Source organism: Leuresthes tenuis, unplaced genomic scaffold, assembly GCF_036924035.1.
Source record: "Leuresthes tenuis unplaced genomic scaffold, fLeuTen1.0.hap1 SCAF_75, whole genome shotgun sequence".
In the NCBI taxonomy this organism is placed as follows: Eukaryota; Metazoa; Chordata; class Actinopteri; order Atheriniformes; family Atherinopsidae; genus Leuresthes; species Leuresthes tenuis.
In genome coordinates this window covers 97,109-121,779 of record NW_027325429.1, presented here as the reverse complement: position 1 = coordinate 121,779, position 24,671 = coordinate 97,109, and the positions used below count along the sequence as shown (strand labels likewise).

Here is a 24,671-nt window from a genome sequence, read left to right as displayed (position 1 = left end):
GCTACAAGAAGGTTTGAATGTCCAACCATAGTAAGTAATAGGCGGGTAAGAAAAGGCTCGAATGCCCGACTATATACCATCAAAAGCGGAAGCGGAGGTGTTCGGCTGCAAGACGGTGTGAACGTCCGACCAAAGTTTGTAAAAAGCAGTTAAGAAAATGGTCGAATATCCAACCAAACATAATCAAAAGCGGGAGCAGAGCTGTTCGACTGCAAGTAGGTGTGAATATCAGATCATAATTTGCAAAAAGCTGTTGAGAAAGGGTGAGAATGCCCGACTATACACTATCAAATGTGGGAGCGGAGGTGTTCGTCTGTGAGTAGGTGTGAATGTCCGACCATAATTGCTGAAAAATGTGTTAGAAAAGGTAAGAATGCCGGACCATATATCATCAAAAGCGGGAGAGGTTGTGTTCGGCTGCAAGTAGGTGTGAATGTCCAGCCATAATTACTCACAAACGGGTAAGAAAAGGTACTATTGCCAGACCATATATGATCAAAACAGGGAGCGGAGGTGGTTCAGCTGCAAGAAGGTTTGAATGTCCGACTAAAGTTTGTAAAAAGCGGGTAAGACAACGTGTGAATGCCCGACAATGTATGATCAAAAGAGGAGCGGACGTTTTCGGCTGCAAGAAGGTCTGAATGTCCACCCATACTTACTGAAAAATGGGTAAGAAAAGGTGCGAAAGCCCAACCGCACATGATCATAAGTGGATGAGAAGGTGTTCGACTGCAAGTAGGTGTGAATGTAAGATCATAATTTGTAAAAAGCGGGTAAGAAAAGGTAAGAATGCCCAACCATAAATTATCAAAAACGGCAGCAGAATTTCGGCTGGTATTTATCAATGTCTAGATAGATTTCAACAAAAAACAACGTTGTACTTTGCAGTAAAAGAAAGTGCAAATCAAAAGTTTTAGGAATCCGAGAATAAGCTTATTTTCATGAGTTCTGCACGATTTCGGATTTTATGTATAAAATGAATTCCTTCACGCAAACTAAGTTAACACTGCTTTGTCCTTCATATGTACCCATTTCTATATATATTTCAAGCATAAACTTCCTCATACTACCCTGAATGAGAAAGAGCCACACTTGTGATTAAGCCATACGCCCCTTTTGAGGAGTTCTGCATGGTTTGGGATTTTATCTATAAAATTAATTCCTTCACTCAAACTATGTTAAAACGGCTTTCACCTTCATATTTATCAATGTCTAGATAGATTTAAACAAAAAAACAACGTTGTACTTTGCAATAAAAGAAAGAGCAAATCAAAAGTTTTAGGAATCCGAGAATAAGCTTATTTTCATGAGTTCTGCACGATTTCGGATTTTACGTATAAAATGAATTCATTCACTCAAACCAAGTTAAAACTGCTTTTTCCTTCATATTTATCAATGTCTAGATCGACTTCAACAAAGAACAACATTGTATTTTGCAGTAGAAGAAAGAGCAAAACTGAAGAATCAGGAATCCGAGAATAAGCTTCTTTTCATACGTTCTGCATGATTTGGGATTTTATGTATAAAATGAATTCCTTCACTCAAACTAAGTTAACACTGCTTTTTCCTTCATATGTACCCATTTCTACATATATTTCAAGCATAAACTTCCTCATACTACCCTGAATGAGAAAGAGCCACACTTGTGATTAAGCCATACGCCCCTTTTGAGGAGTTCTGCATGATTTGGGATTTTATCTATAAAATCAATTCCTTCACTCAAACTATGTTAAAACGGCTTTTACCTTCATATTTATAAATGTCTCGATAGATTTAAACAAAAAAACAACGTTGTACTTTGCAGTAAAAGAAAGAGCCAATCAAAAGTTTTAGGAATCCGAGAATAAGCTTATTTTCATGAGTTCTGCACGATTTCGGATTTTATGTATAAAATGAATTCCTTCACGCAAACTAAGTTAACACTGCTTTGTCCTTCATATGTACCCATTTCTATATATATTTCAAGCATAAACTTCCTCATACTACCCTGAATGAGAAAGAGCCACACTTGTGATTAAGCCATACGCCCCTTTTGAGGAGTTCTGCATGGTTTGGGATTTTATCTATAAAATTAATTCCTTCACTCAAACTATGTTAAAACGGCTTTCACCTTCATATTTATCAATGTCTAGATAGATTTAAACAAAAAAACAACGTTGTACTTTGCAATAAAAGAAAGAGCAAATCAAAAGTTTTAGGAATCCGAGAATAAGCTTATTTTCATGAGTTCTGCACGATTTCGGATTTTACGTATAAAACGAATTCATTCACTCAAACCAAGTTAAAACTGCTTTTTCCTTCATATTTATCAATGTCTAGATCGACTTCAACAAAGAACAACATTGTATTTTGCAGTAGAAGAAAGAGCAAAACTGAAGAATCAGGAATCCGAGAATAAGCTTCTTTTCATACGTTCTGCATGATTTGGGATTTTATGTATAAAATGAATTCCTTCACTCAAACTAAGTTAACACTGCTTTTTCCTTCATATGTACCCATTTCTACATATATTTCAAGCATAAACTTCCTCATACTACCCTGAATGAGAAAGAGCCACACTTGTGATTAAGCCATACGCCCCTTTTGAGGAGTTCTGCATGATTTGGGATTTTATCTATAAAATCAATTCCTTCACTCAAACTATGTTAAAACGGCTTTTACCTTCATATTTATAAATGTCTCGATAGATTTAAACAAAAAAACAACGTTGTACTTTGCAGTAAAAGAAAGAGCCAATCAAAAGTTTTAGGAATCCGAGAATAAGCTTATTTTCATGAGTTCTGCACGATTTCGGATTTTATGTATAAAATGAATTCATTCACTCAAACCAAGTTAAAACTGCTTTTTCATTCATATTTATCAATGTCTAGATCGACTTCAACAAAGAACAACATTGTATTTTGCAGTAGAAGAAAGAGCAAAACTGAAGGATCAGGAATCCGAGAATAAGCTTATTTTCTTATGGGCAAGTGGGAACTGCTTTGTCCTTCATATTTATCAATGTGTAGATGGATTTCAACTTCTTCTACTGCAAAGTCCAATGTTTTTCTTTGTTGAAGTCGATCTAGACATTGATGAATATGGAAGGACAAAGCAGTTTTAACTTGGTTTGAGCAAAGCAATTCATTTTATAGCAAAATCCGAAATCGTGCAGAACTCATGAAAGCAGGCTTATACTCGGATTCCTGAAACTTTAGATTTGCTCTTTCTTTTACTGCAAAGTACAACGTTGTTTTTTTGTTTAAATATTTCTAGACATGGTAAATATGAAGGACAAATCAGTTTTAACATAGTTTGAGTGAAGTAATGCATTTTATAAGCAAAATCCCAAATCATGCAGAACTCACGAAAAGCTTTTTCTCGCTTTTCACTGCTTTTTACAAACTTTGGTCGGACGTTCACACCTTCTTGCATCCGTACACCTCCGCTTTTGATGATGTATATTCGGGCATTCAAACCTTTTATTACCCGCTTTTTACAAACCATTGTCGGACTTTCACACCTTCTTGCAGCCGAACACCACCTCTCCCGCTTTTGATGATGTATGGTCCAGTATTCTTACCTTTTCTAACACATTTTTCAGCAATTATGGTCGGACATTCACACCTACTCACAGCTGGACACTTCCGCTCCCGCTTTTGATCATACAATGTCGGGACATCGCTCCTTGTCTTACCAGCTTTTTATAAACTTTAGTCGAACATTCACACCTTCTTGCAGCTGAACACCTCCGCTCCCGCTTTTGATGATGTATAGTCGGAATTTCGAGCCTTTTCTTACCCGGTTTTTACAAATTATGGTTGGACATTCAGACCTTGCAGCCGAACACCTCCGCTCTGTCTTTTGATCATACATTGTTGGAAATTCGCACCTTGTCTTACCCGCTTTTTACAAACTATAGTCAGACATTCACACCTTGCAGCTGAACCTCCGCTCCCTGTTTTGATCATGTATGGTCTGGCAATACTACCTTTTCTTCCCCCGTTTGTGAGTAATTATGGCTGAACATTCACACCTACTTGCAGTCGAACAGCTCTTCTCCCGCTTTTGATTATGTTTGGTTGGATATTCGAACCTTTTCTTAACTGCTTTTTACAAACCATGGTCGGACTTTCACACCTTCTTGTAGCCGAACAACTCCGCTCCCGCTATTGATTTTGTACAGTCGGGTATTTTAACCTTTTCTTAACCGCTTTTTACCAACTATGGTCGGACATTCACACCGTCTTACAGCGGAACACCTCCGCTCCCTCTTTTGATGGTGTATGTTCGGGCACTCGAACCTTTTCTTACCCGCTTTTTACAAACTATGGTCAGACATTCAAACCTTCTTGTAGCCGAACACATCCATGCCTGCTTTTGATGATGGGTATTCAAACCTACTTGTTGCCCGCTTTTCATTAATTATGGGTGGACATACACACCTTGTCGCAGCCAAACACCTCCGCTCCCTGTTTTGATCATGTATGATTGGACATTCGCACCTTTTCTCACCCGCTTTTTACTATGGTCGGCCATTCACAGCTTCCTCTCCACCATACTTGTATGGTGGGATATTCACACCCACTTGCATCCGAAGACCTCCGCCCCACTTTTGTTGATATTTAGTCGGTCATTCGCAGCTTACCCGCTTTTGGCAAACTATGGCCTTCTTGCAGCCAAACACCTCTGATCTCGTTTTTGATGATGTAAGGTTGGGCATTCAGACCTTGCTTCACCTGCTTTTCACCAAATATAGTCGAACAGTCACACCTTCTTGCAGCCAAACACTTTTAGTGTTCTATGGGGTATTCACACCTTTTTTTTCACCGCATTTTATTGATTATGGTTGGAAATTCTCACCCATTCTTATCCGAAGACCTCTCCTCCTGCTTTTGTTAATATATAGTCGGGCATTCAAACCTTTTCTTACCCGCTTTTTACAAATTATGGTCGAACATTCACACCTACTTGCAGCCGAACACCTCCGCTCCCGCTTTTGATGGTGTATAGTCGGGCTTTCGAGCCTTTTCTTCCCCGGTTTTTACAAATTATGGTTGTAAATTCAGACCTTGCAGCCGAAAACCTCCGCTCCCTCATTTGATCATACATTGTCAGGCATTCGCACCTTGTCTTACCCGCTTTTTATAAACTTTAGTCAGACATTCACACCTTGCAGCTGAACCACCTCCGCTCCCTGTTTTGATAATGTATGGTCTGGCAATACTACCTTTTCTTACCGGTTTGTGAGTAATTATGGCTGGACATTCACACCTACTTGCAGCCGAACACCACTTTTCCCGCTTTTGATGATGTATGGTCCGGCATTCTAGTCTTTTCTAACACATTTTTCAGCAATTATGGTTTGACATTCACACCTACTCACAGCCGAACACTTCCGCTCCCGCATTTGATGGTGTATAGTCGGGCATTCTCACCCTTTCTCATCAGCTTTTTGCAAATTATTATCTGACATTCACACCTACTTGCAGTCGAACAGCTCTGCTCCCGCTTTTGATTATGTTTGGTTGGATATTCGAAACTTTTCTTCACTGCTTTTTACAAACTTTGGTCGGACGTTCACACCTTCTTGCAGCCGAACACCTCCGCTTCCGCTTTTGATGGTATATATTCGGGCATTCGAACCTTTTCTTACCCGCTTTTTACAAACCATGGTCGGACTTTCACACCTTCTTGTAGCCGAACACCTCCGCTCCCTCTTTTGATGGTGTATGTTCGGGCATTCGAACCTTTTCTTACCCGCATTTTACGAACTATGGTCGGACATTAAAACCTTCTTTTAGCCGAACACATCCACTCCTGCTTTTGATGATGTATGGTTGAGCATTCGTACCTTTTCTTACCCATTTTTTACAAACTATGGTCGGACATTCACACCTTCTTGCAGCGGACCACCTCCTCTCCCGCTTATGATGATGTGTGGTTTGATATTCGAAAATTTTCTTTCATGTTTTCTAGCAATTATTGATGGACATTCAGACCTTCTTGCAGCTGAACACCTCCGCTCCCGCTTTTGATGATGTATAGTCGGGCTTTCGAGCCTTTTCTTCCCCGGTTTTTACTAAATTATTGTTGGACATTCAGACCTTCTTGCAGCCGAAAACCTCCGCTCCCTCTTTTGATCATACATTGTCGGGCATTCGCACCTTCTCTTACCCGCTTTTTACAAATCAGGGTCGGACTTTCACACCTTTTAGTAGCCGAACAACTCCGCTCCCGCTATTGATTGTGTACAGTCGGGTATTTTCACCTTTTCTTACCCGCTTTTTACCAACTATGGTCAGACATTCACACCTTCTTACAGTGGAACACCTCCGCTCCCTCTTTTGATGGTGTATGTTCGGGCATTCGAATCTTTTCTTACCCGCTTTTTACAAACTATGGTCGGACATTAAAACCTTCTTCTAGCCGAACACATCCACTCCTTCTTTTGATGATGTATGGATGGGCATTCGTACCTTTTGTTACCCATTTTGCAGTAATTATGGGTGGACATTCACACCTTTTTGCATTTTAACACCTCCTCTCCCGCTTATGATCATGTGCGGTTTGATATTCGAAAATTCTCTTCCATGTTTTCTAGCAATTATTGATGGACATTCAGACCTTCTTGCAGCTGAACACCTCCGCTCCAGCTGTTGATGGTGTATAGTCGGGCTTTCGAGCCTTTTCTTCCCCGATTTTTACAAATTATGGATGGACATTCAGACCTTCTTTCAGCCGAAAACCTCCGCTCCCTCTTTTGATCATACATTGTCGGGCATTCGCACCTTTTCCTACCCGCTTTTTACAATTCATGGTCGGACTTTCACACCTTTTAGTAGCGGAACAACTCTGCTCCCGCTATTGATTGTGTACAATAGGGTATTTTAACCTTTTCTTACCTGCTTTTTGCCAATTATGGTTCGACATTCACACCTTCTTACAGCGGAACACCTCCGCTCCCTCCTTTGATGGTGTATGTTCGGGCATTCGAACCTTTTCTTACCCACTTTTTACAAACTATGGTCAGACGTTCAAACCTTCTTGTAGCTGAATACATCCACTCCTGCTTTTGATGATGGGTATTCAAACCTACTTGTTGCCCGCTTTTCATTAATTATGGGTGGACATACACACCTTGTCGCAGCCAAACACCTCCGCTCCCTGTTAGGATCATGTATGGTTGGGCATTCGTACCTTTTCTTACCCATTTTGCAGTAATTATGGGTGGACATTCACACCTTCTTGCATTTGAACACCTCCTCTCCCGCTTATGATCATGTGCGGTTTGATATTCGAAAATTCTCTTCCATGTTTTCTAGCAATTATTGATGGACATTCAGACCTTCTTGCAGCTGAACACCTCCGCTCCAGCTGTTGATGGTGTATAGTCGGGCTTTCGAGCCTTTTCTTCCCAGATTTTTACAAAATATGGATGGACATTCAGACGTTGTTTCAGCCGAAAACCTCCGCTCCCTCTTTTGATCATACATTGTCGGGCATTCGCACCTTTTCTTACCCGCTTTTTACAAACCATGGTCGGACTTTCACACCTTTTAGTAGCGGAACAACTCTGCTCCCGCTATTGATTGTGTACAATCGGGTATTTTAACCTTTTCTTACCTGCTTTTTGCCAACTATGGTCGGACATTCACACCTTCTTACAGCGGAACACCTCCGCTCCCTCCTTTGATGGTGTATGTTCGGGCATTCGAACCTTTTCTTACCCGCTTTTTACAAACTATGGTCAGACATTCACACCTTCTTGCAGCCGAACACTTCCGCTCTACCTTTTAGTGTTCTATGGGGTATTCACACCTTTTTTTTCACCGCATTTTATAGATTATGGTTGTAAATTCTCACCCACTCTTATCCGAATACCTCTCCTCCTGCTTTGGTTAATATATAGTCGGGCATTCGAACCTTTTCTTACCCGCTTTTTACAAATTATGGTCGAACATTCACACCTACTTGCAGCCGAACACCTCCGCTCCCGCTTTTGATGGTGTATAGTCGGGCTTTCGAGCCTTTTCTTCCCCGGTTTTTACAAATTATGGTTGGACATTCAGACCTTGCAGCCGAAAACCTCCGCTCCCTCTTTTGATCATACATTGTCAGGCATTCGCACCTACTTGCAGCCGAATACTTCCGCTCCACCTTTTAGTGATGTATGGTTGGCATTTGCACCTTTTCTTACCCTTTCTTACCCTACTGATTGCTTAAGATTAAGTTGTTTTTTCTCAAACTACAAATTTTTTTAATTGTTGAAACTTGATTTGAAGTGGATAAATAAGGAGGACAAACAGTTTTAAGTCAGGCTGATAGAAGGAATTAATTTTATAGCAAAATCTGTATTTCGTCATATGTCGAGAGATGCTTATTGCTGAAGAAGTTCTTTCTCATTCTACAAAGTACAACGTTGTTTATCGTTGAAACTTGATTAGACATGAATAAATATGAAGGACAAAGCAGTCTTAACTTGGTTAGAGTTAAGGAATTCGTTTTATAGGAGAATCCGAATTCGTGCATAACTCGTAAAATAGAGCTTATTTTCGGATTCCTGAAGAATGAGTCTGGTTCTTTCTCATAATACAAAGTTTGTTGTTTATTGTTGAAACTTCATCAGAAGTGAAGAAATAAATGAATGCCTATCAACAAATGTGGGATCTAAACTCTACTGCTTCCTCTAAAATAATTTATTTTCTCAATTCAGAAATGTGTGTGTGTAAGTCACAACACCCGTGACACCAAAACGGCTTTCTTTTCTCTCTTTTCTCTACACTCTGCACTATGAGCACACACACCAAATCAGAAAGGCTTTTTTCTCTCTTTTCTACATTATGGACTGTGGGGACACAAAACCGCTCTCTCTTTTTTTTTTTCGATTTTGTGCCAGGGCGTTGTCTCACGTATTAGATTATGCTTACGATACGAATGGGTTTATCAGTCACATCAGAATCCATACATACTGATCCTCCCGTAATAAAATGGTCGGATCTTATCAAACACACTGTTTCTTGTGACAATCAAGTCAGCGAAACAGCGTATACACGTCAAGACACTGAATCAAGTTTGCCACAAGAACTCATAAGTTTGGCAGTATTGCTCTGCCGTCAGCAATCATACACCCATTTTATTTTCGTGAGACATGTGCAGGCACCTGTTCATCTACTGTTCTATCACTATGAATTAGTTTATCTATTATCAATAAGGATACTTCTACAACTACTATCAAAGTATGTCCAGACTTCTTATGTTGTCAGTTGCTATATATGAATAAGTGGGTAGCTACTGACAAGCATCAAGCATGTCACACAGCCCAAACATATAACATTTCAGGACACACCACACAGTTAACAACCACAGTGAAGCGTGTCAAAGCCCAAACATGTAACATTCAACAGGACACTTACACAACACATTCAAATCAAACAGTCAGACAACATACAAGAACATATACCCCAGCCGGCATTGCTCCCTGCCTATTTTCGTACAGCTCACTATGTGTGCGCACACCTTTATTCACAAACTCTTCAACTTATACTCTTTTACCGAAGCTGCTACAGCTCGATTGGCCGAATACCGAATAATCCTAATTCGGTGAATTTGACATCTGCCTTACATGTAACAGATTAGCGGTTTAGCAGTTTTAATTTAGGTTGAGTGAAGGAATTCATTTTATAGCAAAATCCGAAATCGTGAAGAACTCATGAAAGTAAGCTTATTCTCGGATTCCTGAAACTTTAGATTTGCTATTTCTTTTACTGCAAAGTACAACGTTGGTTTTTTTGTTTAAATCTTTCAAGACATGGTAAATATGAAGGACAAAGCAGTTTTAACATAGTTTGAGTGAAGGAATTCATTTTATTGATAAAATCCCAAGAGTCTGCTGAGAAAAGAGAGTGAATGCGAAGTAGACTTTAACACGGCTCTGGGAGCGAGCCGAGTGCGGGCTAACCGGGAGAATTGCTTGAAAGAAACGCGACACCGAATGAGCGGTCAGAACAAAGCCTCAATACGGTTTTCCCGTGGTGTTTTTGTTGCTGCCTTGTCTTTTGCACAGAGTAAAAGACAAGGCAGCCATCGAATAGGGCCCGATTGTTCCTACTTGGTCAGCCGAGGAGCAAGGGGGGGGGGGGGAGCAAGCGTCTCAACCAAGCAAAGCTCACCATGGGGAAGGTGGCTATGCCAACTAGCCTGATGCCCTGCTCCCGCAGTGACGGATAATCGTACTCTGGTTTCTCTTCATAACGTACAAGTCTTTCGCCTTTTACTAAAGACTTCTGTGGAGAGCAGCACTAATGAGTTGTTTCTATTTTTGGCAGGCTTTACCTTTGCGGGTGAAGCCCTTTCTGTCTGTGCAAAAGAAATCTTGTTACTGTGCAGAGTGACTTCTCTGAGTAGAGTCGCCTTACTTGTTGCGACTGTGCCGATGTTCGAAGCTGGAGTGCAAAGTTGTTGCTTGAATGGTGCTTGCTGGAGCGTGCGGGAGTGCAAAGTTATACCATTTAAAAGGGCTGAAGAGTGCTCAGTGCAGCGGGTGGGCGGAGGTGCAAAGTGACACTCTGGCCACCTATGGCCATAAAAAGAACAGGGGTGTTAGCGGACAAGTGCGCATTGTGCCAGGAAGGGCCCTCGGATGTGAACCAGTGGACAGTTGTCGCTCCTCGGCCTTTTGGCTAAGATCAAGTGTAGTATCTGTTCTTATCAGTTTAATATCTGATATGTCCTCTATACGAGGACTACATATTAAATGGATTTTTAGCAATAGGAGTTGAAAAAGTAGCTTGCTCCGTTCACTCCAAGCAATGACCCCGTACTGCAGTGCCGCTGGGAACGGTGCGCTCTTCTCTACTCTTGTGAAAAAGCAAACAGCGGTGCAGGATGCAAGTTTCAGGGAGCCCAAGATGAAACTTTCTTTTAGTCTGCTGAGAAAAGAGAGTGAATGCGAAGTAGACTTTAACACGGCTCTGGGAGCGAGCCGAGTGCGGGCTAACCTGGAGAATTGCTTGAAAGAAACGCCATACCAAATGAGCGGTCAGAACAAAGCCTCAATACGGTGTTCCCGTTGTGTTTTTGTTGCTGCCGCTGTTTGCTTTTTCACAAGAGCGCACCTGTTGAGTGGGGGCCTGGGGGGGCCTGGGTGATGGTGGGTCTCAGGCCCGGGCTGCTGCGACTGGTGTGACCGGGTGGTTTGTTTGTTTGTTTTTTGTTGTTGTTTGTTTGTTTTTTGTAGAGGTCCTCCGGAGTGGGGTTGGGTTGAGTGGGGTGGGGCGGGATGGGTACCTTCTGGGGGTACAGTAGCTCCCAGAATATGGTCGCTGCAGGCCCCGAGCCTGGTGGACATCAGGCCCTCCTGTCCTGTGTTGGCTCCCTGGTAGCGGGGATGCCTATTGCAGCCAGTCCCTGGCTGCTCCCAGTGTATATCCCCATACCCCTCTCCCTTCTGGCTCCTGTACACAGCACACACTCACACATGAAGGGTTTTGGGGGTGTGTGTGTTCGGTGGGGTGTAGTGGACTCTGCAGTAGTTGCACTCTGCAGTTCCCACCCCTGTTTTAATTACACCTTAGACATTACTACTTATCAAACACACTCACACACACACATTAGGTCTTGGGGGGTGGTTACACTGAGTGGCATCTGGTGGGCGGGGCTCTTTGGGTATGTAGGCTGCCCAGAGGGCCACGCTCCCAGTTCTACAAGTTTGGCTGCCCCTCAATTTTAATTGCTCACTATTAGAAAATATTGAAGAGCCAGAAGGGTGAGGGGAGGAGTCTTCTTCGCACACCCCTGCTTCCTGGTTGCTGCTCGGGGCGGGAGGGGCCAGGAGGATTAATTAATTGTTCTGCTGGTTTGGGGTCTGTGGTGGCTGGGGGGCTGCTGGCCCCCTGGTGTGCCCGCTGCACTACACCCCAGCGGTGTCGAGGGAGGGAGGACGTGTGGATGTATGGGACATGAAAGTGTGTGTGGTAATGATTGGGCCTGGATCTTGGACTTGCTGTCGCCTGGCCTGCCTGTGCTTCTCCCGATGGGGGGGGCGGCGTGGCCTCTCTCCGCTGCTCGCGACTTCACCCACCTGTGGGCACGTCTTGACTCCCAGGGCACTTGGCCAGGGGTGCTGGGGCAGGCGCTGACCCACTGTGTGGCTGTCTGGGGCGCTTGGCCCTCCTGGGTATTGGGTGGGGCCTCTGCCGGGGGGTTTGGGGGCGCTCGGGCTCCTGGGGCCCGGATCCAGTGCACGGCCCATGTCTGGGCGGCTGGGGCCTGGCGACGTCGGTGGGCTGTTGCCCCTGGCTCCCGGAGGGCCTCTGCCCTATGCTTATGGGGGCTCTTTCCGGGGGCTTCCTCTGCAGTCTTCTGGGTGGATGCGTGGTTGCCCCTGCGGTGGGCTTCCTGGGTTCTGTGCTCTGTGGGGGCTGCTGGTGGCCTGGGTCTTGTGGCCCTCTCTGCCTGCTTCTGATTGCTTGGGGGGGCTGTGGATTGTGGCCCTGTACGCTTATACACTCATAACTAAGCACGGTTATCATGTAGGTCCTGTGCCATGGGTGTTGCATGTTCTCACACACACACAACCACATTCATTAGTCCAGTAGCATGGTCGCTAAGCAGTTGATGTATTATCATGTCGTCTCAGGTCATCTATATCCACAGCTGTGTTGTATGCGATGTATGTTCTGTTTTTCTCTTCTTTCCTCTTCTTCTTTCCTTGTCCCCCGGTCCGGTTCAGTTCTATTACATGTCATATATTGTAAACAGAAATAAATAAATGGGCATCAAGGGGAGCTTTACATTTATAAAACTTCCCTTGGCAAAGCAAATCTGTTTGGCATCAAAGGTATTCAGACTACAATTCTGCTGCCATAATGCTGAACACGATAAGGGGAAAAAAAAAAAAAGTAAAGAAGACAGTTCTGCCGAAAGCCAGGGTCTAGACCTGTTCTAAGTTCTGTACTTTTTAAAAGGGAGCCAACACAGGACAGGAGGGCCTGATGTCCACCAGGCTCGGGGCCTACAGCGACCATATTCTGGGAGCTACTGTACCCCCAGAAGGTACCCATCCCGCCCCACCCCACTCAACCCAACCCCACTCCGGAGGACCTCTACAAAAAACAAACAAACAACAACAAAAAACAAACAAACAAACCACCCGGTCACACCAGTCGCAGCAGCCCGGGCCTGAGACCCACCATCACCCAGGCCCCCACAGGCCCCCCCTCAACAGGTGCGCTCTTGAGAAAAAGCAAACAGCGGCAGCAACAAAAACACAACGGGAACACCGTATTGAGGCTTTGTTCTGACCGCTCATTTGGTATGGCGTTTCTTTCAAGCAATTCTCCCGGTTAGCCCGCACTCGGCTCGCTCCCAGAGCCGTGTTAAAGTCTACTTCGCATTCACTCTCTTTTCTCAGCAGACTAAAAGAAAGTTTCATCTTGGGCTCCCTGAAACTTGCATCCTGCACCGCTGTTTGCTTTTTCACAAGAGTAGAGAAGAGCGCACCGTTCCCAGCGGCACTGCAGTACAGGGTCAATGCTTGGAGTGAACGGAGCAAGCTACTCTTTCAACTCCTATTGCTAAAAATCCATTTAATATGTAGTCCTCGTATAGAGGACATATCAGATATTAAACTGATAAGAACAGATACTACACTTGATCTTAGCCAAAAGGCCGAGAAGCGACAACTGTCCACTGGTTCACGTCCGAGGGCCCTTCCTGGCACAATGCGCACTTGTCCGCTAACACCCCTGTTCTTTTTATGGCCATAGGTGGCCAGAGTGTCACTTTGCACCTCCGCCCACCTGCTGCACTGAGCACTCTTCAGCCCTTTTAAATGGTATAACTTTGCACTCCCGCACGCTCCAGCAAGCACCATTCAAAACACAACTTTGCACTCCAGCTTCGAACATCGGCACAGTCGCAACAAGTAAGGCGACTCTACTCAGAGAAGTCACTCTGCACAGTAACAAGATTTCTTTTGCACAGACAGAAAGGGCTTCACCCGCAAAGGTAAAGCCTGCCAAAAATAGAAACAACTCATTAGTGCTGCTCTCCACGAAAGTCTTTAGTAAAAGGCGAAAGACTTGTATGTTATGAAGAGAAACCAGAGTACGATTATCCGTCACTGCGGGAGCAGGGCATCAGGCTAGTTGCCATAGCCACCTTCCCCATGGTGAGCGTTGCTTGGTTGAAACGCTTGCCCCTGTGCAATCGACAAGGCAGCAACAAAAACACCACGGGAACACCGTATTGAGGCTTTGTTCTGACCGCTCATTCGGTGTCGCGTTTCTTTCAAGCAATTCTCCCGGTTAGCCCACACTCGGCTCGCTCCCAGAGCCGTGTTAAAGTCTACTTCGCATTCACTCTCTTTTCTCAGCAGACTCTTGGGATTTTATCTATAAAATGAATTCCTTCACTCAAACTATGTTAAAACTGCTTTGTCCTTCATATTTACCATGTCTAGAAAGAGTTAAACAAAAAAAAACAACGTTGTACTTTGCAGTAAAAGAAAGAGCAAATCTAAAGTTTCAGGAATCCGAGAATAAGCTTACTTTCATGAGTTCATCACGATTTCGGATTTTGCTATAAAATGAATTCCTTCACTCAAACTAAATTAAAACTGCTAAACCGCTAATCTGTTACATGTAAGGCAGATGTCAAATTCACCGAAATAGGATCTAAGGGTATTCGGCCAATCGAGCTGTAGCAGCTTTGGTAAAAGAGTATAAGTTGAAGAGTTTGTGAATAAAGGTGTGCGCACACATAGTGAGCTGTAGGAAAATAGGCAGGGAGCAATGCCGGCTGGGGTATATGTTCTTGTATGTTGTCTGACTGTTTGATTTGAATGTGTTGTGTAAGTGTCCTGTTGAATGTTACATGTTTGGGCTTTGACACTTCACTGTGGTTGTTAACTGTGTGGTGTGTCCTGAAATGTTATATGTTTGGGCTGTGTGACATGCTTAATGCTTGTCAGTAGCTACCCACTTATTCATATATAGCAACTGACAACATAAGAAGTCTGGACATACTTTGATAGTAGTTGTAGAAGTATCCTTATTGATAATAGATAAACTAATTCATAGTGATAGAACAGTAGATGAACAGGTGCCTGCACATGTCTCACGAAAATAAAATCGGTGTATGATTGCTGACGGCAGAGCAATACTGCCAAACTTATGAGTTCTTGTGGCAAACTTGATTCAGTGTCTTGACGTGTATACGCTGTTTCGCTGACTTGATTGTCACAAGAAACAAAGTGTGTTTGATAAGATCCGACCATTTTATTACGGGAGGATCAGTATGTATGGATTCTTATGTGACTGATAAACCCATTCGTATCGTAAGCATAATCTAATACGTGAGACAACGCCCTGGCACACAATAAAAAAAAAAAAAGAGAGAGTGGTTTTGTGTCCCCACAGTCCATAATGTAGAAAAGAGAGAAAAAAGCCTTTCTGATTTGGTGTGTGTGCTCACAGTGCAGAGTGTAGAGAAAAGAGAGAAAAGAAAGCCGTTTTGGTGTCACGGGTGTTGTGACTTACACACACACATTTCTGAATTGAGAAAGGAAATTATTTTAGAGGAAGCACTAGAGTTTAGATCCCACATTTGTTGATAGGCATTCATTTATTTCTTCACTTCTGATGAAGTTTCAACAATAAACAACAAACTTTGTATTATGAGAAAGAACCAGACTCATTCTTCAGGAATCCGAAAATAAGCTCTATTTTACGAGTTATGCACGAATTCGGATTCTCCTATAAAACGAATTCCTTAACTCTAACCAAGTTAAGACTGCTTTGTCCTTCATATTTATTCATGTCTAATCAAGTTTCAACGATAAACAACGTTGTACTTTGTAGAATGAGAAAGAACTTCTTCAGCAATAAGCATCTCTCGACATATGACGAAATACAGATTTTGCTATAAAATTAATTCCTTCTATCAGCCTGACTTAAAACTGTTTGTCCTCCTTATTTATCCACTTCAAATCAAGTTTCAACAATTAAAAAAATGTTGTAGTTTGAGAAAAAACAACTTAATCTTAAGCAATCAGTAGGGTAAGAAAGGGTAAGAAAAGGTGCAAATGCCAACCATACATCACTAAAAGGTGGAGCGGAAGTATTCGGCTGCAAGTAGGTGCGAATGCCTGACAATGTATGATCAAAAGAGGGAGCGGAGGTTTTCGGCTGCAAGGTCTGAATGTCCAACCATAATTTGTAAAAACCGGGGAAGAAAAGGCTCGAAAGCCCGACTATACACCATCAAAAGCGGGAGCGGAGGTGTTCGGCTGCAAGTAGGTGTGAATGTTCGACCATAATTTGTAAAAAGCGGGTAAGAAAAGGTTCGAATGCCCGACTATATATTAACCAAAGCAGGAGGAGAGGTCTTCGGATAAGAGTGGGTGAGAATTTACAACCATAATCTATAAAATGCGGTGAAAAAAAAGGTGTGAATACCCCATAGAACACTAAAAGGTAGAGCGGAAGTGTTCGGCTGCAAGAAGGTGTGAATGTCTGACCATAGTTTGTAAAAAGCGGGTAAGAAAAGGTTCGAATGCCCGAACATACACCATCAAAGGAGGGAGCGGAGGTGTTCCGCTGTAAGAAGGTGTGAATGTCCGACCATAGTTGGCAAAAAGCAGGTAAGAAAAGGTTAAAATACCCGATTGTACACAATCAATAGCGGGAGCAGAGTTGTTCCGCTACTAAAAGGTGTGAAAGTCCGACCATGGTTTGTAAAAAGCGGGTAAGAAAAGGTGCGAATGCCCGACAATGTATGATCAAAAGAGGGAGCGGAGGTTTTCGGCTGAAACAAGGTCTGAATGTCCATCCATATTTTGTAAAAATCTGGGAAGAAAAGGCTCGAAAGCCCGACTATACACCATCAACAGCTGGAGTGGAGGTGTTCAGCTGCAAGAAGGACTGAATGTCCATCAATAATTGCTAGAAAACATGGAAGAGAATTTTCGAATATCAAACCGCACATGATCATAAGCGGGAGAGGAGGTGTTCAAATGCAGGAAGGTGTGAATGTCCACCCATAATTACTGCAAAATGGGTAAGAAAAGGTACGAATGCCCAACCATACATGATCCTAACAGGGAGCGGAGGTGTTTGGCTGCGACAAGGTGTGTATGTCCACCCATAATTAATGAAAAGCGGGCAACAAGTAGGTTTGAATACCCATCATCAAAAGCAGGAGTGGATGTGTTCGGCTACAAGAAGGTTTGAATGTCTGACCATAGTTTGTAAAAAGCGGGTAAGAAAAGGTTCGAATGCCCGAACATACACCATCAAAGGAGGGAGCGGAGGTGTTCCGCTGTAAGAAGGTGTGAATGTCCAAGCATAATTGGCAAAAAGCAGGTAAGAAAAGGTTAAAATACCCTATTGTGCACAATCAATAGCGGGAGCAGAGTTGTTCCGCTACTAAAAGGTGTGAAAGTCCGGTTTTCGGCTGCAAGGTCTGAATGTACAACCATAATTTGTAAAAACCGGGGAAGAAAAGGCTCGAAAGCCCGACTATACACAATCAAAAGCGGGAGCGGAGGTGTTCGGCTGCAAGTAGGTGTGAATGTTCGACCATAATTTGTAAAAAGCGGGTAAGAAAAGGTTGGAATGCCCGACTATATATTAACAAAAGCAGGAGGAGAGGTCTTCGGATAAGAGTGGGTGAGAATTTCCAACCATAATCAATAAAATGCGGTGAAAAAAAAGGTGTGAATACCCCATAGAACACTAAAAGGTGGAGCAGAAGTGTTCGGCTGCAAGAAGGTGTGACTGTTCGACTATATTTGGTGAAAAGCAGGTGAAGCAAGGTCTGAACGCCCAACCTTACATCATCAAAAACGAGATCAGAGGTGTTTGGCTGCAAGAAGGCCATAGTTTGCCAAAAGCGGGTAAGCTGCGAATGACCGACTAAATATCAACAAAAGTGGGGGCGGAGGTCTTCGGATGCAAGTGGGTGTGAATATCCAACCATACAAGTATGGTGGAGAGGAAGCTGTGAATGGCCGACCATAGTAAAAAGCGGGTGAGAAAAGTTGCGAATGTCCAATCATACATGATCAAAACAGGGAGCGGAGGTGTTTGGCTGCGACAAGGTGTGTATGTCCACCCATAATTGATGAAAAGCGGGCAACAAGTAGGTTTGAATACCCATCATCAAAAGCAGGAGTGGATGTGTTCGGCTACAAGAAGGTTTGAATGTCTGACCATAGTTTGTAAAAAGCGGGTAAGAAAAGGTTCGAGTGCCCGAACATACACCATCAAAAGAGGGAGCGGAGGTGTTCCGCTGTAAGACGGTGTGAATGTCCAACAATAGTTGGTAAAAAGCGGGTAAGAAAAGGTTAAAATACCCGACTGTACACAATCAATAGCGGGAGCGGAGTTGTTCGGCTACAAGAAGGTGTGAAAGTCCGACCATGGTTTGTAAAAACCGGGTAAGAAAAGGTGCGAATACCCGACAATGTATGATCAAAAGAGGGAGTGGAGGTTTTCGGCTGCAAGAAGGTCTGAATGTCCAACCATAATTTGTAAAAACCGGGGAAGAAAAGGCTCGAAAGCCCGACTATACACCATCAAAAGTGGGAGCGGAGGTGTTCAGCTTCAAGACGGTCTGAATGTCCATCAATAATTGCTAGAAAACATGAAAGAAAATTTTCGAATATTAAACTGCACATGATCATAAGCAGGAGAGGAGGTGTTCAGCTGCAAGAAGGTGTGAATATCTACCCATAATTACTGAAAAATGGGTAAGAAAAGGTGCGAATGCCTAACCATACATCATCAAAAGAGGGAGCGGAGGTGTTCCGCTGTAAGACGGTGTGAATGTCCGATCATAGTTGGTAAAAAGCGGGTAAGAAAAGGTTAAATTACCCGACTGTACACAATCAAAAGAGGGAGCGGAGTTGTTCAGCTAAGAGAAGGTGTGAAAGTCCGACCTTGGTTTGTAAAAAGCGGGTAAGAAAAGGTTCGTATGCCCGAATATATACCATGAAAAGCGGAAGCGGAGGTGTTCGGCTCTGAGTAGGTGTGAATGTCTGAACATAATTGCTGAAGAATATGTTAGAAAAGGTAAGAATGCTGGACCATCCATCATCAAAAGCGGTAGAGGTGGTGTTCGGCTGCAAAAAGGTGTGACTGTTCGACTAAAGTTTTTAAAAAGTGGGTAATACAAGGTGCGAATGCCTGACAATGTATGATCAAAAGCGGGAGCGGAGGTGTTCAGCTGCAAGAAGGTCTACATGTCCATCAATAATTGCTAGAAAACATGAAAGAAACTTTTCGAAAATCAAACCGCACATGATCATGAGTGGGATAGGAGGTGTTCAGCTGCAAGGTGTGAATGTCCACCCATAATTCCTGAAAAATGGGCAAAAAACAGGTGTGAATGCCCAACCATACATCATCAAAAGCAGGAGTGGAAGTGTTCGGCTACAAGAAGTTGTGAACGTCCAACCAAAATATGTAAAAAGAAGTTAAGAAAAGGTTCGAATATCCAACCAAACATAATCAAAAGCGGGAGCAGAGCTGTTCGACTGCAAGTAGGTGTGAATGTCAGATCATAATTTGCAAAAAGCTGATGAGAAAGGGTGAGAATGCCCGACTATACATCATCAAATGCGGGAGCGGAGTTGTTCGGCTGTGAGTAGGTGTGAATCTCCGACCATAATTGCTGAAAAATGTGTTAGAAAAGGTAAAAATGCCGGTCCATACATCATCAAAAGCGAGAGAGGTTGTGTTCGGCTGCAAGTAGGTGTGAATGTCCAGCCATAATTATTCACAAACGGGTAAGAAAAGGTAGTATTGCCAGACCATATATGATCAAAACAGGGAGCGGAGGTGGTTCAGCAGCAAGAAGGTTTGAATGTCAAACTAAAGTTCAAATATATTAACAAAAGCGGGAGGAGAGGTCTTCGGATGAAAGTGGTTGAAAATTTCCAACCATAATGTATAAAATGCGGTGAAAAAAAAGGTGTGATAGAACACTAAAAGGTGGAGCGGAAGTGTTCGGCTGCAAGAAGGTGTGAATGTCCGACTATATTTGGTGAAAAGCAGGTGAAGCAAGGTCTGAATGCCCAACCTTACATCATCAAAAGCAAGATCAGAGTTGTTTGGCTGCAAGAAGGCCATAGTTTGCCAAAAGCGGGTAAGGTGCGAATGTCCGACTAAATATCAACAAAATTTGGGGCGGAGGTTTTCGGATGCAAGTGGGTGTGAATATCCCACCATACAAGTATGGTGGAGAGGAAGCATTGAATAGCCGACCATAGTTTGGAAAAAGCGGGTAAGAAAAGGTTTGAATGCCCGAACATACACCATCAAAAGCGGGAGCGGAGGTGTTCCGCTGTAAGACGGTGTGATTATCCGACCATAGTTGGTAAAAAGCGGGTAAGAAAAGGTTAAAATACCCGACTGTACACAATCAATAGCGGGAGCGGAGTTGTTCGGCTACAAGAAGGTGTGAAAGTCCGACCATGGTTTGTAAAAAGCGGGTAAGAAAAGGTGCGAATGTCCGACAATGTATGATCAAAAGAGAGAGCGGAGGTTTTCGGATACACGAAGGTTTGAATGTCCTACCATAGTTGGTAAAAAGCGGGTAAGAAAAGGTTCGAATGCCCGACTATACACCATAAAAAGCGGGAGCGGAGGTGTTCCGCTGTAAGACGGTGTGAATGTCCGACCATAGTTGGTAAAAAGCGGGTAAGAAAAGGTTAAAATACCCGACTGTACACAATCAATAGCGGGAGCGGAGTTGTTCGGCTACAAGAAGGTGTGAAAGTCCGACCTTGGTTTGTAAAAAGCAGTTAAGAAAAGGTTCGAATATCCAACCAAACATAATCAAAAGCGGGAGCAGAGCTGTTCGACTGCAAGTAGGTGTGAATGTCCAGCCATAATTACTCACAAACGGGGGAAGAAAAGGTAGTATTGCCAGACCATACATGATCAAAACAGGGAGCGGAGGTTCAGCTGCAAGGTGTGAATGTCTGACTATAGTTTGTAAAAAGCGGGTAAGACAAGGTGCGAATGCCCAACAATGTATGATCAAAAGAGAGAGCGGAGGTGTTCGGCTGCAAGGTATGAATGTCCAACCATAATTTGTAAAAACCGGGTAAGAAAAGGCTCGAAAGCCCGACTATACATCATCAAAAGCGGGAGCGGAGGTGTTCAGCTGCAAGAAGGTGTGAATGTTCGACTAAAGTTTGTAAAAAGCTGGTAAGACAAGGAGCGATGTCCCGACATTGTATGATCAAAAGCGGGAGCGGAGGTGTCCAGCTGTGAGTAGGTGTGAATGTCCGACCATAATTGCTGAAAAATGTGTTAGAAAAGGTAAGAATACTGGACCATACATCATCAAAAGCGGGAGAGGTGGTGTTCGGCTGCAAGAAGGTGTGAAAGTCCGACAATGGTTTGTAAAAAGCGGGTAAAAAAAGGTTCGAATGCCCGAATATACATCATCAAAAGCGGAAGCGGAGGTGTTCGGATGCAAGAAGGTGTGAACGTCCGACCAAAGTTTGTAAAAAGCAGTGAAAAGCGAGAAAAAGCTTTTCGTGAGTTCTGCATGATTTGGGATTTTGCTTATAAAATGCATTACTTCACTCAAACTATGTTAAAACTGATTTGTCCTTCATATTTACCATGTCTAGAAATATTTAAACAAAAAAACAACGTTGTACTTTGCAGTAAAAGAAAGAGCAAATCTAAAGTTTCAGGAATCCGAGTATAAGCCTGCTTTCATGAGTTCTGCACGATTTCGGATTTTGCTATAAAATGAATTGCTTTGCTCAAACCAAGTTAAAACTGCTTTGTCCTTCCATATTCATCAATGTCTAGATCGACTTCAACAAAGAAAAACATTGGACTTTGCAGTAGAAGAAGTTGAAATCCATCTACACATTGATAAAAATGAAGGACAAAGCAGTTCCCACTTGCCCATAAGAAAATAAGCTTATTCTCGGATTCCTGATCCTTCAGTGTTGCTCTTTCTTCTACTGCAAAATACAATGTTGTTCTTTGTTGAAGTCGATCTAGACATTGATAAATATGAATGAAAAAGCAGTTTTAACTTGGTTTGAGTGAATGAATTCATTTTATACATAAAATCCGAAATCGTGCAGAACTCATGAAAATAAGCTTATTCTCGGATTCCTAAAACTTTTGATTGGCTCTTTCTTTTACTGCGAAGTACAACGTTGTTTTTTTGTTTAAATCTATCGAGACATTGATAAATATGAAGGTAAAAGCCGTTTTAACATAGTTTGAGTGAAGGAATTGATTTTATAGATAAAATCCCAAATCATGCAGAACGTATGAAAAGAAGCTTATTCTCGGATTCCTGATCCTTCAGTTTTGCTCTTTCTTCTACTGCAAAATACAATGTTGTTCTTTGTTGAAGTCGATCTAGACATTGATAAATATGAAGGAAAAAGCAGTTTTAACTTGGTTTGAGTGAATGAATTCATTTTATACATAAAATCCGAAATCGTGCAGAACTCATGAAAATAAGCTTATTCTCGGATTCCTAAAACTTTTGATTTGCTCTTTCTTTTATTGCAAAGTACAACGTTGTTTTTTTGTTTAAATCTATCAAGACATTGATAAATATGAAGGTAAAAGCCGTTTTAACATAGTTTGAGTGAAGGAATTAATTTTATAGATAAAATCCCAAATCATGCAGAACTCCTCAAAAGGTAGGTATGGCTTAATCACAAGTGTGGCTCTTTCTCATTCAGGGTAATATGAGGAAGTTTATGCTTGAAATATATGTAGAAATGGGTACATATGAAGGACAAAGCAGTGTTAACTTAGTTTGCGTGAAGAAATTCATTTTATACATAAAATCCTAAATCGTGCAGAACTCATGAAAATAAGCTTATTCTCGGATTCCTAAAACTTTTGATTTGCACTTTCTTTTACTGCAAAGTACAACGTTGTTTTTTGTTGAAATCTATCTAGACATTGATAAATACCAGCCGAAACTCTGCTGCCGCTTTTGATAATTTATGGTTGGGCATTCTTACCTTTTCTTACCCGCTTTTTACAAATTATGATCTTACATTCACACCTACTTGCAGTCGAACACCTTCTCATCCACTTATGATCATGTGCGGTTGGGCTTTCGCACCTTTTCTTACCCATTTTTCAGTAATTATGGGTGGACATTCAGACCTTCTTGCAGCCGAAAACCTCCGCTCCTCTTTTGATCATACATTGTCGGGCATTCACACCTTGTCTTACCCGCTTTTTACAAACTTTAGTCGGACATTCAAACCTTCTTGCAGCTGAACCACCTCCGCTCCCTGTTTTGATCATATATGGTCTGGCAATAGTACCTTTTCTTACCCGTTTGTGAGTAATTATGGCTGGACATTCACACCTTCTTGCAGCCGAACACAACCTTTCCCGCTTTTGATGATATATAGTCCGGCATTCTTACCTTTTCTAACACATTTTTCAGCAATTATGGTCGGACATTCACACCTACTCACAGACGAACACCTCCGCTCCCACATTTGATGGTGTATAGTCGGGCATTCTCACCCTTTCTCATCAGCTTTTTGCAAATTATGATCTGATATTCACACCTACTTGCAGTCGAACAGCTCTGCTGCCGCTTTTGATTATGTTTGGTTGGATATTCGAACATTTTCTTAATGCTTTTTACAAACTTTGGTTGGACGTTCACACCTTCTTGTAGCCGAACACATGCACTCCTACTTTTGATGATGTATGGTTGGGCATTCGCACCTTTTCTTTTACCCATGTTTCAGGTATTATGGTTGGACATTCACACCTTCTTGCAGCTGAACACCTCCTCTCCCACTTATGATCATGGGTGGTTTGATTTTCGAAAATTTTCTTTCATGTTTTCTTGCAATTATTGATGGACATTTAGACCTTCTTGCAGCTGAACACCACCTCTCCCGATTTTGATTATGTATGGACCGGCATTTTTACCTTTTCTAACACATTTTTCAGCAATTATGGTTGGAGATTCACACCTACTCACAGCCGAACAACTCCGCTACCGCATTTGATGGTGTATAGTCGGGCATTCTCACCCTTTCTCATCAGCTTTTTGCAAATTATGATCTGACATTCACACCTACTTGCAGTCGAACAGCTCTGCTCCCGCTTTTGATTATGTATGGTTGGATATTCGAACCTTTTCTTAACTGCTTTTTACAAACTTTGGTTGGACGTTCACACCTTCTTGTAGCCGAACACCTGCACTCCTGCTTTTGATGATGTATGGTTGGGCATTCGCACCTTTTTTTTACCCATTTTTCAGGTATTATGGGTGGACATTCACACCTTCTTGCAGCTGAACACCTCCTCTCCCACTTATGATCATGTGTGGTTTGATTTTCGAAAATTTTCTTTCATGTTTTCTAGCAATTATTGATGGACATTTAGACCTTCTTGCAGCTGAACACCACCTCTCCCGATTTTGATTATGTATGGACCGGCATTTTTACCTTTTCTAACACATTTTTCAACAATTATGGTTGGAGATTCACACCTACTCACAGCCGAACAACTCCGCTACCGCATTTGATGGTGTATAGTCGGGCATTCTCACCCTTTCTCATCAGCTTTTTGCAAATTATGATCTGACATTCACACCTACTTGCAGTCGAACAGCTCTGCTCCCGCTTTTGATTATGTTTGGTTAGATATTCGAACCTT

General features: G+C 42.5%; 4 non-coding genes across 4 annotated transcripts; 2 read left to right on the top strand and 2 right to left on the bottom strand.

The window, feature by feature from the left end:
- The first annotated feature begins 10,211 nt into the window (after window positions 1-10,211).
- On the top strand, window positions 10,212-10,325 carry LOC140286169 (U5 spliceosomal RNA). The gene has a single exon (XR_011911049.1). It is a non-coding gene; the product is annotated as a U5 spliceosomal RNA (small nuclear RNA).
- A 316-nt stretch (window positions 10,326-10,641) lies between these two features.
- LOC140286190 (U2 spliceosomal RNA) lies at window positions 10,642-10,832 on the top strand. The gene has a single exon (XR_011911067.1). It is a non-coding gene; the product is annotated as a U2 spliceosomal RNA (small nuclear RNA).
- A 2,639-nt stretch (window positions 10,833-13,471) lies between these two features.
- LOC140286161 (U2 spliceosomal RNA) lies at window positions 13,472-13,662 on the bottom strand. Its single transcript, XR_011911042.1, has one exon. It is a non-coding gene; the product is annotated as a U2 spliceosomal RNA (small nuclear RNA).
- A 316-nt stretch (window positions 13,663-13,978) lies between these two features.
- On the bottom strand, window positions 13,979-14,092 carry LOC140286180 (U5 spliceosomal RNA). Its single transcript, XR_011911059.1, has one exon. It is a non-coding gene; the product is annotated as a U5 spliceosomal RNA (small nuclear RNA).
- Window positions 14,093-24,671: the final 10,579 nt, after the last annotated feature.